Below are 13959 nucleotides of genomic sequence, written 5' to 3' on the forward strand. Positions count from 1 at the left end.
TCCTGACTTTAGATTAGGATAAATACAGGAAGTAGTCAGAAGATATAACATGTTAATGCTATTGAGCTTTAGAGGTGCTGGTAGATGGATTTCTTTTACCTTTGGACAGGGACAGGCTAGCTGTTTCCAGTCTTTATGCTAAGCTAAGCTAACAGGCTGCTGGTTGTTGTTGTTTACTGGACAGATATGACAGAGGTGACAATTTTCTCATCAAACTCAACAAAGTATTATTACAGCATTTTCTATTAGGAAGGCTGCAGGATTGCAGAGGTTATCTATAGCTTTGCTGTAAAACAATATTTTGTGCCTGTGTGCTCCTGGGGCTAGATACCACTGGAGATAAGTTTGAGAATCTGTTTTGAAACTCTTTAAAGCAGATGGTTTGAAGATACACACAGTGGTCATAAATCTTAAAAGTAGACAATAATGCAGCACACTTTTGAAGTAATGTAAAACAAAATACACCAGAGAGTTTTCATCAGTCGTCCTCCACATCCAGCCGGGTGAAGTAGAAAGTTATCCTGGCCCCTTCGTCTGTATCATACAAAGCCTGGCAGGTGTACATCCCCTCTGCATCCCTCTGAAGCTCCTCTATGACTAAAGCAGAGGTGTTGACGGGCACTTGCATATGGCCCAGGCTGCTGGACTGAGACTGGAGCTTTGGGCCCTGGCCGTAGTTGTAAGCCACAGCTACGTTATTATCAGTTCCTGATTTGGTGAAGCCCCAGATGAAGATGGTGGGCATGGTGGAACCACAGTCCAAGGTGACTGAGCCTCCCACTGTCGCTGTAGCATGGGAGCGAATGTATTCCACCTCCTCAGGGTCAAGTATCTCCAGACCTGTAACACAAGACAGCCAGAGCCAGTTACTATTAGTGTAAGGAAAGGACAGCTCTTGTGTCGCTTTGTACACATTGACACAAAAACAGCCTCCACAAGCTCACTATTGACAGATGTTTATTAGTAAATGTCTTCAGAAAAGTTTTACAAGACCTCACAGTTCGCTGGGAATGGACTGCGTCAGCTCTTGAACAACACATAATTAAACACACTCGTAGTTTATCTGCCTCTGGCCTATTTGATGGATCCAATTTTATGTCCCTCCCTCTGGCTGCACTTAGCAATTTGACACAATAATGACAGCAGTTTGTGATAAAGTCTACTTGCCTCAACTTGTCTTCAGCTCAACATCTTTGTTGTTAAAGTACAATGAGCCTTTACCTTGAAGTGGAAGAGCCAGCCAGCAGAGGAGCAAGCAGAAATAAGGAGTCATCCTCAGACTCCCATTGGTGCCACAAAGCTTCAACTGGAAATCGGAAATCATCACAGTGGTGAGAGCGTGTCTCCTCTCCAGTCCACACTGCTGTACACTGAGAGTGACTGAGCGAGGCTGGAGGACTGACAGGGAGAATTCTTTTAAACTACACTGGATTCACTTTAAATTATTCATCAATCCACCTCCCCAGTGTCGCTCCATTTTGCCTGTCTCTCCAGCTCTCCACTCATGACTGGGCTAATGGCTAGACCTGAGAGTGAAAGGTGTAGGGTGTCAGGATGATGCCATCGCTTCATATATTATTGAATAAACCGGTGGAGATAGCCTTTTTAGAAATTCCATCATATGAAATGAAAACCAGGGCCAAGCAAGGTCGGAAAATCGGCGCGGTGGCTCCCACGCAAACACATGCAAGTTATTATTTACCCTATGAGAGGCATGCAGCCTGAATAAAATCACCACTGATTCATGTCATCTACTGATAACTGGTTTTCTCATGACTCAGTGGAATGCATTGTGTCGTCTCCAAGCTTAGACGAGTGTGAATCATGGAGGCAGTGCACATAGACACTTAAAAATGCATGGGTTTTTGCATAATTCATATGTGGATATTAGTCCCAAAAGCCTTAAAAGCTTGTTGAAGTAGGACACTCATGCAAGTATCTCTGTTGTAACGAAAAAAGGCTCTGTTTAGACTACATTTAGGAGGAGACAAACAGTGAGCATCATTAGTGGTGCCACGCAGCAGCCGCCAGTAAAACCTCTGTTTCCCAGAGCCTCTGGCTGGTGTTTGGGCCTGCTAGCAGCAACAGAAGAGGCTGAAGCTGAGCAGCGCTGCCCTGCAAGCAGCTCATAAACCTGTTCTTACTGGAGGCAGCCCCAGACTGAGGAGAAGGCTCTAATTAGTAAGGACTTAGTGTTCAGCTGTTTTGGGGGGGGAAGAGACTATATTTAGAGGGCTGCTGGAAGACAGACAGATGTAATAAAAATGCAATATAAAACAACATGGTTTCTGAAGGCAGAGTGGATTGGCAGATGAAGTTCAAAGATGTGTCTGAGAAACACTGACAAGCTAGTAAACATTGCACAACGATGTTTCTGATAATATATTGCAATGGAAAATATTGACTGGGAGAGTATGTACGAAAGACCAAAACGTTTGCAAATGAGCAGCAACAAGAGAGGAAGACAGAAAAGGGGGGCATGTTTGGAGGTTACGAGTGGTTTATATCAGTGTGGAAGTCCAAACAGTCCGCAGCACGTCTTGTTTTCCTTCTCAAAATACAGCAAAGAAAGACAAGTTTATGAGGAGTTAACAAATTTGGGAGACTTGTAACTTGGTGGGTTTTTTTGGAAAGAACTATCAACTTGTTGGAAGGCAGTTTTAAATTATTTGCACTCCACTGCCCGGTACCCCAGGATATATAATAGGCATGGCTCGCAACACATACTATTAACTAACTATTAAATCTATTAGAATAATAATAACCACCTGTTATCATGTGGCTGAGGTCATGTGATGACACCTGAATAAGTCCCATTCGCTGAGGAGGGCTGTGGGATACGGTCGAAAGCTCGGTGAATAGCTATGTGAGTTGACCTTGAATTATATGCATTGCACACATTTGAATCTGATCTGAATTATTAAGAATCAATATCCACAATATGATACACTGATTTTGTGCACAGTGAGAATTTAAGCCCATGCCAGTGCAGCCAGGCCGCTGACACAACCGTGACACAACGTCTTGCAGCTGCAGCTATAACATCCAAGCTATGACAAAGGAGAGAAAGAGTGTGATTTGTCATTAATGGGACCAGTAAGTCCTGTTCTGTTAGTGCAAGAGCTGACCAAATTCTTCACTGATGAAGCACATCCTTTCTAAGCGCTGCAGTCCTGCACACGAGGGCCTGCCACATCTGCTGGCTTCCTGCCTGATTTGCTGCCTGGCTGCTTGCAACTTAAAAAAAAAAATGTGGAGGAAGACCAGGCTGGAAAATCTGAGTCGTTGAAAAACAAAAATGTTTTGGATGGTGGTCAGTGTGGGGAGAGTTGGCGACAAATGGAAGGTTGCATCTTATCTGGACCCTCTTAGCCCTGTAAAAGCTTTCAGGTGCAGTGCCCCATTGAGTAGATGCGGCCAGGCCAAGCTCGAGCAACTTTTTTTGTTCTTGGCAGAAGATGAGAGAACAGAATCAGACCCAGATAGCTGGGACTATATAGGGATCTGGGTAACACATTACTGCCACCCCAACATGTGCCACCCGCCCAGACTGTGAGCGCTTGGCAACACTGCACTTTATGTGAGAGCAAAGCTGGCAAAACAGGTGGGTTCCGTGAGTGTGCCCTATGATTAGATCAGTCATTACCACTGGCATTGTTGAAAGCAAAGCTAACCTCTCATTTCAGAGGACCACCTGTATTGGAATGTGTTACTAAATCTTAACAGCAGATGATTCAATCTCTGGATGAGAAAAAATCGTCTGTGTTGGCTTACAGTGAGGATGTGTGTTTCCACTTATCATCTAATGAGATTCTTATTTTCTTTTATTTTACTTTTTCACAGTACTGTACAGCCACTGTGTTTATTTTTCTCTCTTTTATCAGAGTTGTCCAGTGTCCAACCATGTTGACTTCCTCTTATTTGTAAGTGTAGCTGTCCTTTGTGCCCTGCCATCCATGCATCTCAAGCTTGCTGCAGCTGGGAGGTGTCCTCCTCCTCCTCCTCCTCCTCCTCGCTGCTTTTTCTTCAGTTGACAGTTGTGTCAGGGACCACACATTGAGGAGGTGGAGCGAAGCTGTTGTACTATTCTGGTAGACAGGTTAACATATATTAGTCAGCCTATCGTATATTTCTGGTCTATCATCATTTATCTGCCAGGCAGGCAGAGCGGAGGTAAGCAAGGCTGCGTGGAGGCTTGCGCTCGTAAAGCACAGAGGCCCACCCCCATGACCTCCATTTCCCTCCTGGCTCACTCATCTCATAGCCTCAGACCTCGCATTGCTGGCCTCCTCTGCAGAGGGCTCCCTGTTGGGCCTCTACCTGAATCACAGAGCAGAGCACAGCCACAGCTGACTGGCCTTGGGACAAGGGCAGCAGGAAGGGGCCTCCCTCCCCAACTGAGCCCCAGGAGCACACAGGCACAAAATATTGTTTTACAGCAAAGCTACAGATAACCTCTGCAATCCTGCAGCCTTTCTAATAGAAAATGCTGTAATAATACTTTTTTATGTTTGATGAGAAAAATGTTACCTCTGTCATATTTGTCCAGTAAACAACAACAACAACCAGCAGCCGGTTAGCTTAGCATAAAGACTGGAAACATACAGATGTGAAAGAGGTATCGATCCTCTCATCCAACTCTTGGCAAAAGTGTGAACAAGTGTATTTCCTAAAATGTAGAAATTACTACTTTAAGGCAAAAAGCAGGGTGAGTACTTTAGGCCAATAAAGAAACATATTCTGTATGTCTGAAATAATTCTTCTTTTGATTAGTCCCCAAAACTAACGTATTCAGATGGACAAACCTGAATGAAAAAGCCAGAAACTTTACAGACTTCAAATTTCAGTGTTAAGTGTTGGACAGACAAAATGGAAAATGGTGGACATTGCCATCCTTAGATAAAAGTTTAAGTAGAAGATTCAACTCTAAATAATAAGATGAATGTTAATTGCTGAAAACAATGACACTGCTCTGTATTTGTTACATGGTTTTGTGATAACTGAGAAGACTTGTTCTGGTTTTGAATGGATGAGCTGAACTGGCTAGCAAAGGCCTGTAGATAAATTTGCTCTCCTTTAGTTTAATGTTTAGTGTAGACATCTTGTTTTTCTCAAAACAAGATGGAAAATCTGTCATTGAGGTAAGATTATTTAACTTGTTCCCAATTAAAATCAACTTGTGTAAACAATTTACTTGAATCAAGTGTTGTTCTCTTGAGACTAGTGGAGAGATCTGCTTATTCTGACTTGTTTCAAGATGTTTACACTCACAGAGTTCTGTAACAAGAGAGCCCACATTGGATCGAACAGGAGTTGTCTCACTCCACTGACAGACTTATTTTGGTTTCAGAAGGAGACAATGTTGAGACTCAGTGTAATGCTAAACAGGGTCTGGCTGTGGTCATTTCTTACAGTGTGCTGGTCTGAGTGGAGTTAGCGACATGCTAGGTTGGGTATGGAAACCACAGGGGTACAGAGGGCCTGGCACTCTGCCCTCTTGTGAAGCAGAAAGCAGGTCCATGTCAGAAAACGTGTGTGAAGTCCTGGACAAGGTGACCTGGAAAGAGCCAGATGGGGATTGGCGTTCAAGCACCATAGAGGGCTTCTGCAAACAACATATGGAAAGGCTTTGGTGGCTAATGTAGCGTGGAGTATTTATGTACTGAGTGCAGACTTGACCACTGTCCATCAGGATTCAGGAAGCAGATATGCCACAAGCAGCCACGACCTCAGCAACCATTTCCACAAGACCACCTCATTTGGACCAGCCTACCCACAGCCCCCTTCTCTAGCCTTTCTCCCCACGGGACCCTCATACTGCTCCTGGTTCAGCTGTTTAGTGTACAGTAGCTCATACCCACAATCCTCTCTTAGCAGGTGGTCGGTCATAGGCCTCTTTGTTTTCCAGAGTCTCCCATGGCAGCTGAGGGCAGAGAACAAGAGGAACATGCAGGAATCCAGCGCTTTTGGATTTTTTGGCTGCACTTTCTCTGGTTTAACTCATTTAGTCAGAATATCATCATATCAGATTGGGAGAGTGAGGTTGACTCAGTGGTTTGCTCATTCATTTGGTGGTTTTTCATATGGTGTTTTATAAAGCCTATAGGGCCATTTTGATTTCAGCAAGTTCTGCTTTGACGTTACTACAACGAACTCAAGTGTGTAAGGTGAAAAAAGGGACAACACGACTGATTTAAACATATTCCTCTTTACGATCTTGCCCTGTAACTACTGTAATTTATGGGGTTTGTGTGGTTGTGAGTCAGTCTGAAGTTCCCAAAACTCTTTATTAAATCCCAGAAACCAAATACCTGTGCATGCTCACAAGATGCTTAAGAATCAGATGACATCCAGGTTGTCAGAACTTTTTATGTGACAGTTTGATTTTCTGTGTACTTTAAAGTTGTATTATTAGGTTAATTTAATGTGTAGGGCAGTGGTTCTTAACCTTGTTGGAGGTACTGAACCCCACCAGTTTCATATGCACGTTCACCGAACCCTTCTTTATTGGAAAAATAAAATGTGTCATCACGAATCATATGAGTGAGGTGTGTGTCTTGACCTCCACCGAACCCCTGAGACTGACTCACCAAACCCCTGGGGTTCGATCGAACCCAGGTTAAGAACCACTGGTGTAGGGTATTCATTTAAATGTACTACCCTTGTGTGAGGTTTGATTTAAAGAAAAAACAAAATTACAAACATAACATGACCGACTTATCTTAAATGCCACGAGAGAGACCTGGCTGGCACCCCTAACCAAATAATACAACTTTAAAAGTTTAAAAGCATTATTTTGTGTAAAATCTACTGCCTACATGTAGGCTCATTGACAAGAAATGGCCAGGTTGACACAAAAAAGTACTCTGTTTATTTATAGTGAAGCACCTTGATAGGGAACTGTCTGACTAGTGGGCATGTGATCATTTAAAGGACCGTACCAGTGGGGCATGTTTTAAAGGAACAGTTCGACATTTTGGGAAATATGCTTATTTGCTTTCTTGTGACATTAAAAACAGACATAGTGTTCTATGTGATGGATTAAAACAAAGCGTTTATTGATTAGCAGTGATGTTAAGTGTACACTATGTGATGTGACGTAAATGGGCTGAAACATACAGAAACACTGGTGTTTAAATTGCTTTGGGCAGATGCTAACTTCATTTTCTTTCTTCAGTGTCAGATGACATATTTCACTGTCACTGTGACCCTTGTTTTCTTGTTCAGACTGTTTATATTGCAGCATTTGGGGAACACTTTGTATTATTATCCAATTTATCACCAGATGTATGACAGTAAATTATCAGACTCCCTCAACAGAAGCCAACGCTGTGGCATGTCGACAATTTAAATGTTGAGTCGTTTCCCTAAAACCGAAAATTAGCTTAAAAATGCTTCAAACATGACAGTGAAATTACTATTTTGTTTCCACTGGCGTAATGGAGTTGTCAAACATAGTTTAACTCCTTCGTCTTCAAGAACATACCGTGTGTGTAATTTACGAGCGCACCACTAATTTGTGCAAGCCGGGGTGTGAATGTGCATGATGCTGGTTGGCACTCGCTGACAGAGTGGCAGAAATCTGATAGTCCTTCCAGTAGAGTTTCTCAGCCTTGGTCAGGATCCCACATGAGGTTGCTTAATATGCAGAGATGTTTTTTTTGTTTTTTTTTTACATTTTACAGATGTTTATCCTTTACAGCAAAAATGTGGTTTAAAATGCAGAAGAAATTCTATAAAATCATTAAGAGCTTCTTCCATTCTCTTAAATGGACTGAGCATCAAGGACAACTTAACACTAAGTATGGGTTCATGTGGATTTCTGGACCTGGCAACATGTCTTCAGGCTTCAAGTGTGGAAACCTTAAATATATCTCTAATCTAAAGAGACTTCATGGAGTTCATAGCTGCCAATATGTACATGCTGCTAGCTGCTAGTATGTGTATATGTTACGCTAATGAAATCACAGTTTTGCAACAAAGAGAACAAAAGAATTTGATCTTTTCCACTCAGGCTTCATGGTCACTTTGAGTGAAAGCAGGATTAATCCTTCAAGCTTTTTTTTGTTCATAAGAAATCTTGCCAGCGTAAGTGTGTTGTTAACACTGACGTCAGCACACTTTGTTCAACTTGTTGGTGACTCAGGCTGACAGAGGTGCCTATAATTCTGCTGCTCTCTGCTGTGTAATTGTCCTGTAGCTGCTAAAACATTATAAACTCAGAGGCTGCATGTTTGTTATCAGTGTTTAAAATATGAATGGCTTTATAGCTGGCTAGCTTAAATTTAGCCTCCAGGTTATCATTTTCAACTATAAGAGGCTAAATGCTAATCAGCCCTCCATCTATATAGATTCTGAAACTAAATTTATTAATTAATTTATTCATAATAAATAATATTGTCTCCCCAGATTTCACTGTTACTTTTGTTCAACACCAGTACACAATGAAATGTGTCTTTAAGTGAGTTATGTTTGCACTACAAAAAGTTCTTTATACAGTAAAGAAATGAATGTATTAATATATATTAATAATTTATATATATATATATATATATATATATATATATATATATATATATATATATAAAATATATACATATATTACAAACTTTCTTTTCTTTCTAACTTTTATGATTTGGCTGGACCGTTTCTTAGAACCTCAAACACCTCAAAGTAACATGTGGCAGATGTTTCCATGCAAGACAAAAGTAAAAACCCACCATCAGCGAGAGACTAATTCTTCTCGTCTTTCTGTTCTCTTCAGCTACTTTACAAGCTTTTAAATGGATACTTGCTCATGCTGAAGTGGTTTCTGCCATTTATATGAAGGAGGTCACGAGAGCTTTTTGGGTGGGAAAGGTGACTGTAAAGTGGCCTGTAATTCTGTCCAAGTAACTGTTGCCTTTGTTCCAACTCTCATTATTTGGACCCTGAATATTACGAGTAGAGAGAGACTTAGAAAATAAAGTTATGTAGATGTGCTATGTCATATCAGACATATATGAAGTGTTCAATATAGAATGGAGTCAAAATGATGGCAGGTTTTACAGTACAGTAAGTACTGTGTGCCGTAAAGATGAAATATAAAAGGAAGCAAGGTCATACCTTTTCCACAATGTGAAACCACTGACAATGACATGACAATGATATGCTTCTATTCACACATTCAGTAGCCATGTAAACAAACACCAACAAAGGTAAACAAAAACTATCTACAGTACATGATCTATGAATTTTACAGAGTGACACAAATCAGTAACAGGCTCATGTAGGTTTCTCCTCTTGCTGCACGGTTTTTGTAAGGTAAAGACATTAAAGCATTACTTTTTTTTTTCAAAAACAAACTTGAACCCTGGAGTGCCTTCCCCATCTGGAAGCAGTAGAGGACTTGTCTAAAAGATAAAAACGATATGAATCGCTGGCAACTCAAATGTCCAGTCTGGGATCAATTACATAGACAGGATTCAGAGAGAGAGGAGGGGAGCACAGATTCTATATCATGGTCTGGTCCAGCATAGGCATGTAGCCCACATACACCCTCACACAAACACACACACACTAAACAAACTGCTCTGTGACCTGCAGCTTGTGCGCACAGTTCCCAGTGTCTGGTTAAGGATTGGCTGAGACCGCATGCTGCCATGTTCCCGCCCCACTCGCACACTGCATTTAACAAGCGACTGATGGCAGTTCCAGATGAGGCCACTCTCAGCCAGCTGCTCTGTCATGTGGGTTGGGGCAGGGATTTCTGCTAGGATCAATAGAGTAAGCTGGTTGTCTCTTTTACGGCTCTGTGTAGTCTTGTAGTACAAAAAAATCTCATACAAACATATTAATTATTCAATTTCAAGGATTATTTCCCAGCTTAATGTTCAATGTCCAAGTTTGTCTAACATTTCTGTATTCAGAATTCATATGGTTCAGCGCCATGAAAACATCTGCCTAGCAGTCTCAACGAAATGCATTGTGGGATGCTTAAGACGGAGGGGAGGAGGGTTGTAGCGGAATGAATATGAATAACACAAAGTAAAAACAGACAGCACAACCAGGAGGGGAGAATGGAAGAAAGACAAAAGGATTTAATGGGATCCAGACTGTCCTGAGCTCTCACTGTTTCAAAGGGAGACGCTGCCATATGGACGTCTACACTCACTGTGTTTGTTGGAGACCTGAGCAGGCAGGGCCAGGCATTCAGAGCTTTACAAAGGTCACAGCAACACCTCCAGTCCCCATAACCTTTTTTAGGGTCAAGCTTCAATTCACAAATAGTGCAGGACCTCACCTCATGTGGCCCCATTAAACTGCATAGGCATGGCCTGCTCTGTGTCTCCCATTACCCTCACAAATGTAAATACACACGGTTGCAACTGGTCGGATGTTACACATCATTGTACCGTGGTGTTTGGATTTGTAGGCCTCTTACATGTAGTATCAGATTAGTCCAATGAATTCACTTTCATGTCATTTTACTAATACATCGTAATTATAGCTTTCAGTAACCAGTACCTTTTCACTCAAATTGTTTTATTTTTTTGTAGACTAGTGATTAGATTTATCCACAGAAGAAAAATATGTTTGTTCACTAACCCAAGACTAAACAATTTTGAGCAGTTGGATTGTATTTGAGAGGATTAGGAACTCTATGCCAACATGGCACCCAAACGGCAGTTTACACAAAATCTGGATCTGCCAGATTTTGAAAGACGTCTGGAGTCTCATGTGAATATTCTTCACCATTGCTTTTTCTTCTTCTGCTTTTCAGTGAGTCATACCTGTGTTTGTGCTATACAAAGCTGTTACTAAAGGAACAGTGAATGACTAAATGATTAAAAATCATTAGAGTAACTCTACTGCCATCTACTGTCCGCTCTGGTTTTCCACAATGAAAGGTGCAAATTTTCTATTCTGTAGTGAAGCTTCATGTTGAAGCAGGAGGAGATTACTCTCTCCACAAGTGTGATAAAAGAAGAGCAGCTAAGTTTTCTAAAACTATTTAATTCTTTTAAACTGACTACAATGATAGAACGATGTGGTCGACACAGGCTTACACTGATTCAAACATCTGGATATTGTCTAAATCCTGTGCCGGACTGCTGTGATTTCTCTCAGTGTTAATCTAAGTCACTTTGGAAGGGCCAGCTCAACGTAGCTCACCTGTATGTCTAATGGAACATGGGTATTTTGCCATCATGGGGACAGTTCCCTTTAGAGGTTTCAGTTAGCAGCTTCATGAAGATAATCTAGAAATATAATATTTCTGCTAGAAATAACCTAATGTTTGTATGATTTGTTTGGGTTTATATTTGTACAATTAGATTAATTATTTGTCTACCTCTAGTTGTAGTATTTAACCACCTCATTCAATCCTATCTGAATGAGGGAGACAAAATTTGAACCTTTGTGTTATTGGGTTTTGATGAACACTCTGCAATCAGTGTGATAATCACTGAACCCGACCTACCCAACTAAACATCACCTTGAGTCACCTCCTACTTGGACCTAATCCAAGAAAACAAGATGGCCATCTACTGCAGAGAATTGGCCACATAAGTATTTAGGTGTGCCAACAGCCTTGATCATAACACAAACTAGACTATGGAGATTAAACTGACTTCCACAAGAACCCAGATGCTCATCTCCCCCTGGTAGTCAACAATAATACATTGTGCACACAGCTGAGTCGATTAAACACACCGAAACCCTCAGGTCGGATGAAGACATGGCTGGCGGCATGGTGGCGCAGTGGTTAGCACTGTTGCACGGGACGTAAAGCTGGTTAGAGCGGGTTGGGGGTTTGATCCCCAGCTGCCCCTGTCATGTCGAAGTGTCCTTGAGCGAGACACTGAACCCTAAGTTGCTCCCGATGGAGACCAAGACCAGCACCTTGCATGGCAGCTCGGTTGCCATTGGTGTGTGAATGTGTGAGTGAATGGGTGAATGAGACTGTAAAGCGCTTTGGGAACTGTGAAGGTTGAAAAGTATATACTTATATATATATATAAGTGAGATCATTTATATTTCCAGTTTGACTGAAAGATGCTCTTCCTGTCTCAACACCGGCTGCTCAAACATGTCACAGCAAATTCTGGCCCGAATTCTTATCAATGAAAATCCGCTCAGCATCCATCACTGCTTGGTCTGGCTCTGCCTCCACCTCAGTTTGTCATTTCTGTGTCTGCTGGCTGCCTTCCATCAAAGACCTTCATGATTTTAAAGTAAGGGCAAGAGGAAAACATGATTATTGCTGACTTTTCCCATCTGGGAAACCACCTGTTTGAGATACCGGTCCTGTGCATCAGTGCCTGCACCAGCCGCCACGGCAACCGCTTCTCCCCAATCACAATTACACTCTCACCAAAGACACATACACACCACCGTCAGACCGTCAGACTGACTGAACAAACAAACAAATCTGCACAGGGCTGCTAGTTATTAGATTATTCAAGCTATTTATCAATGTCAGCCACTAATGCATCATTGCCACTCTGTTTTGTGCTTCACTGCACTCTCAAGTTGATCCTTTTCTGTTTGAGGTATTTAGGATTATGACTGATAATGACAGTATTGTATGTTAAGACTGCTGCAGTATTTGAATGTAGTATGTATTTTCAATGTAGTTTAATTGTGTCTGTCAAGTCCTGTATTTGACATGCACCTACTGTGCCAATTCTTTTCTTTGTTACTGTCTTGTATGTAAATGCATGAAAATCATACAATTTCACCCAATTTGTACACTGTGCACAAACACAAGTATTGCATAAAGAATAGATTTCCTTTATGTGAACTTAACATGAGAAAACGCACACACACACACACACACACGCCATTGTCTGTTGAGGACATGGTGTTCTCAGATGCACTCGGTGGTAGAGATTGTAGGTGAGGGACTTGACTTCCTACATTGCTATACACAATGGCAGGGGTAGTGTTTGTCACCACGGAAACCATCCGTTTCTTGGCAACATTCCTATCATCTCTAGCCGACTCTAAAATCAAATCTAATGATGGGATTCCAGCAGTGGACTGAAAGAAGACTGTTTGCGAGCAAAGTGACGGCAAAAGCTTTGGCAGTGTGAAAAAGCAAACAGGTGAGAGGGAAAATAATGAGGAGGTACTGAAAACTTTTTTCTTTTTTGGCCCCTACCCGATAGGTCTGCACATGCTTCTTGCATCAGGTGCTTTCTAGAGATGAAAACCAGACTGTTGTTTGAATCCTTGAAAGATACACGTGAGAGGGCTAACATGCATCTCCATCCCTAAATGTCAACCTGTTCAAACAATGTAATATTCCTGGCATCCAGCAGTAGCCGAGCCACGAGTTGTTTATCCACATTAGTAATTCGCCCACTCTGACTGACCTCTGCACCTCCCAAACTGATACATTTTTAATTAGTCATTTGTAAGTAACTGCGCAGCCTAAAGAAATGGCCAGTGATGCTCCCAACTACCACAGTCTCCATCTTCTATTTAGTAGATGCTTGCAGTCAGTAGATTAAGCCTCTGCATTTAAAGATCCATAGTTTTGTCATCATCATTACTATTATTAATGTATATTTGTTTCAGATCTCTTTATTTGTATATAATGCCATAGAAGGTCCTCCCTTAAATACATCTCCCTCATTTCTTATTTCGCTTATTTCTTCCCTGTAGCGCCATCACATTCCCTAAGGGTAAACCAATTTACATTCTTGTTTTGCTCTTCAGATCCATGCCAGTTTCCATGACAACATAGTTTCACTTTCTCATCCTCTCTGTCTCACTCTCTCTATCTCCCTCCTCTCCCTCTCCTGTTCTCTCATTCCCCACTGCTTCTTTCTTATGTTCTCTTGACCTTCCTCCAATGTTTCATTTTCTTTCTCCCCAAATACTAGGGTCAAAATTCCTCCTCTCCTCTCATTTCCTCACCTAATTGAGCTCATTCCTCTGCTTGCCATATACCAGCGGAGAATAATGGAGTTA

The sequence above is a fragment of the Enoplosus armatus genome, chromosome 5 (assembly GCF_043641665.1).
Source record: "Enoplosus armatus isolate fEnoArm2 chromosome 5, fEnoArm2.hap1, whole genome shotgun sequence".
Classification (NCBI taxonomy): Eukaryota; Metazoa; Chordata; class Actinopteri; order Centrarchiformes; family Enoplosidae; genus Enoplosus; species Enoplosus armatus.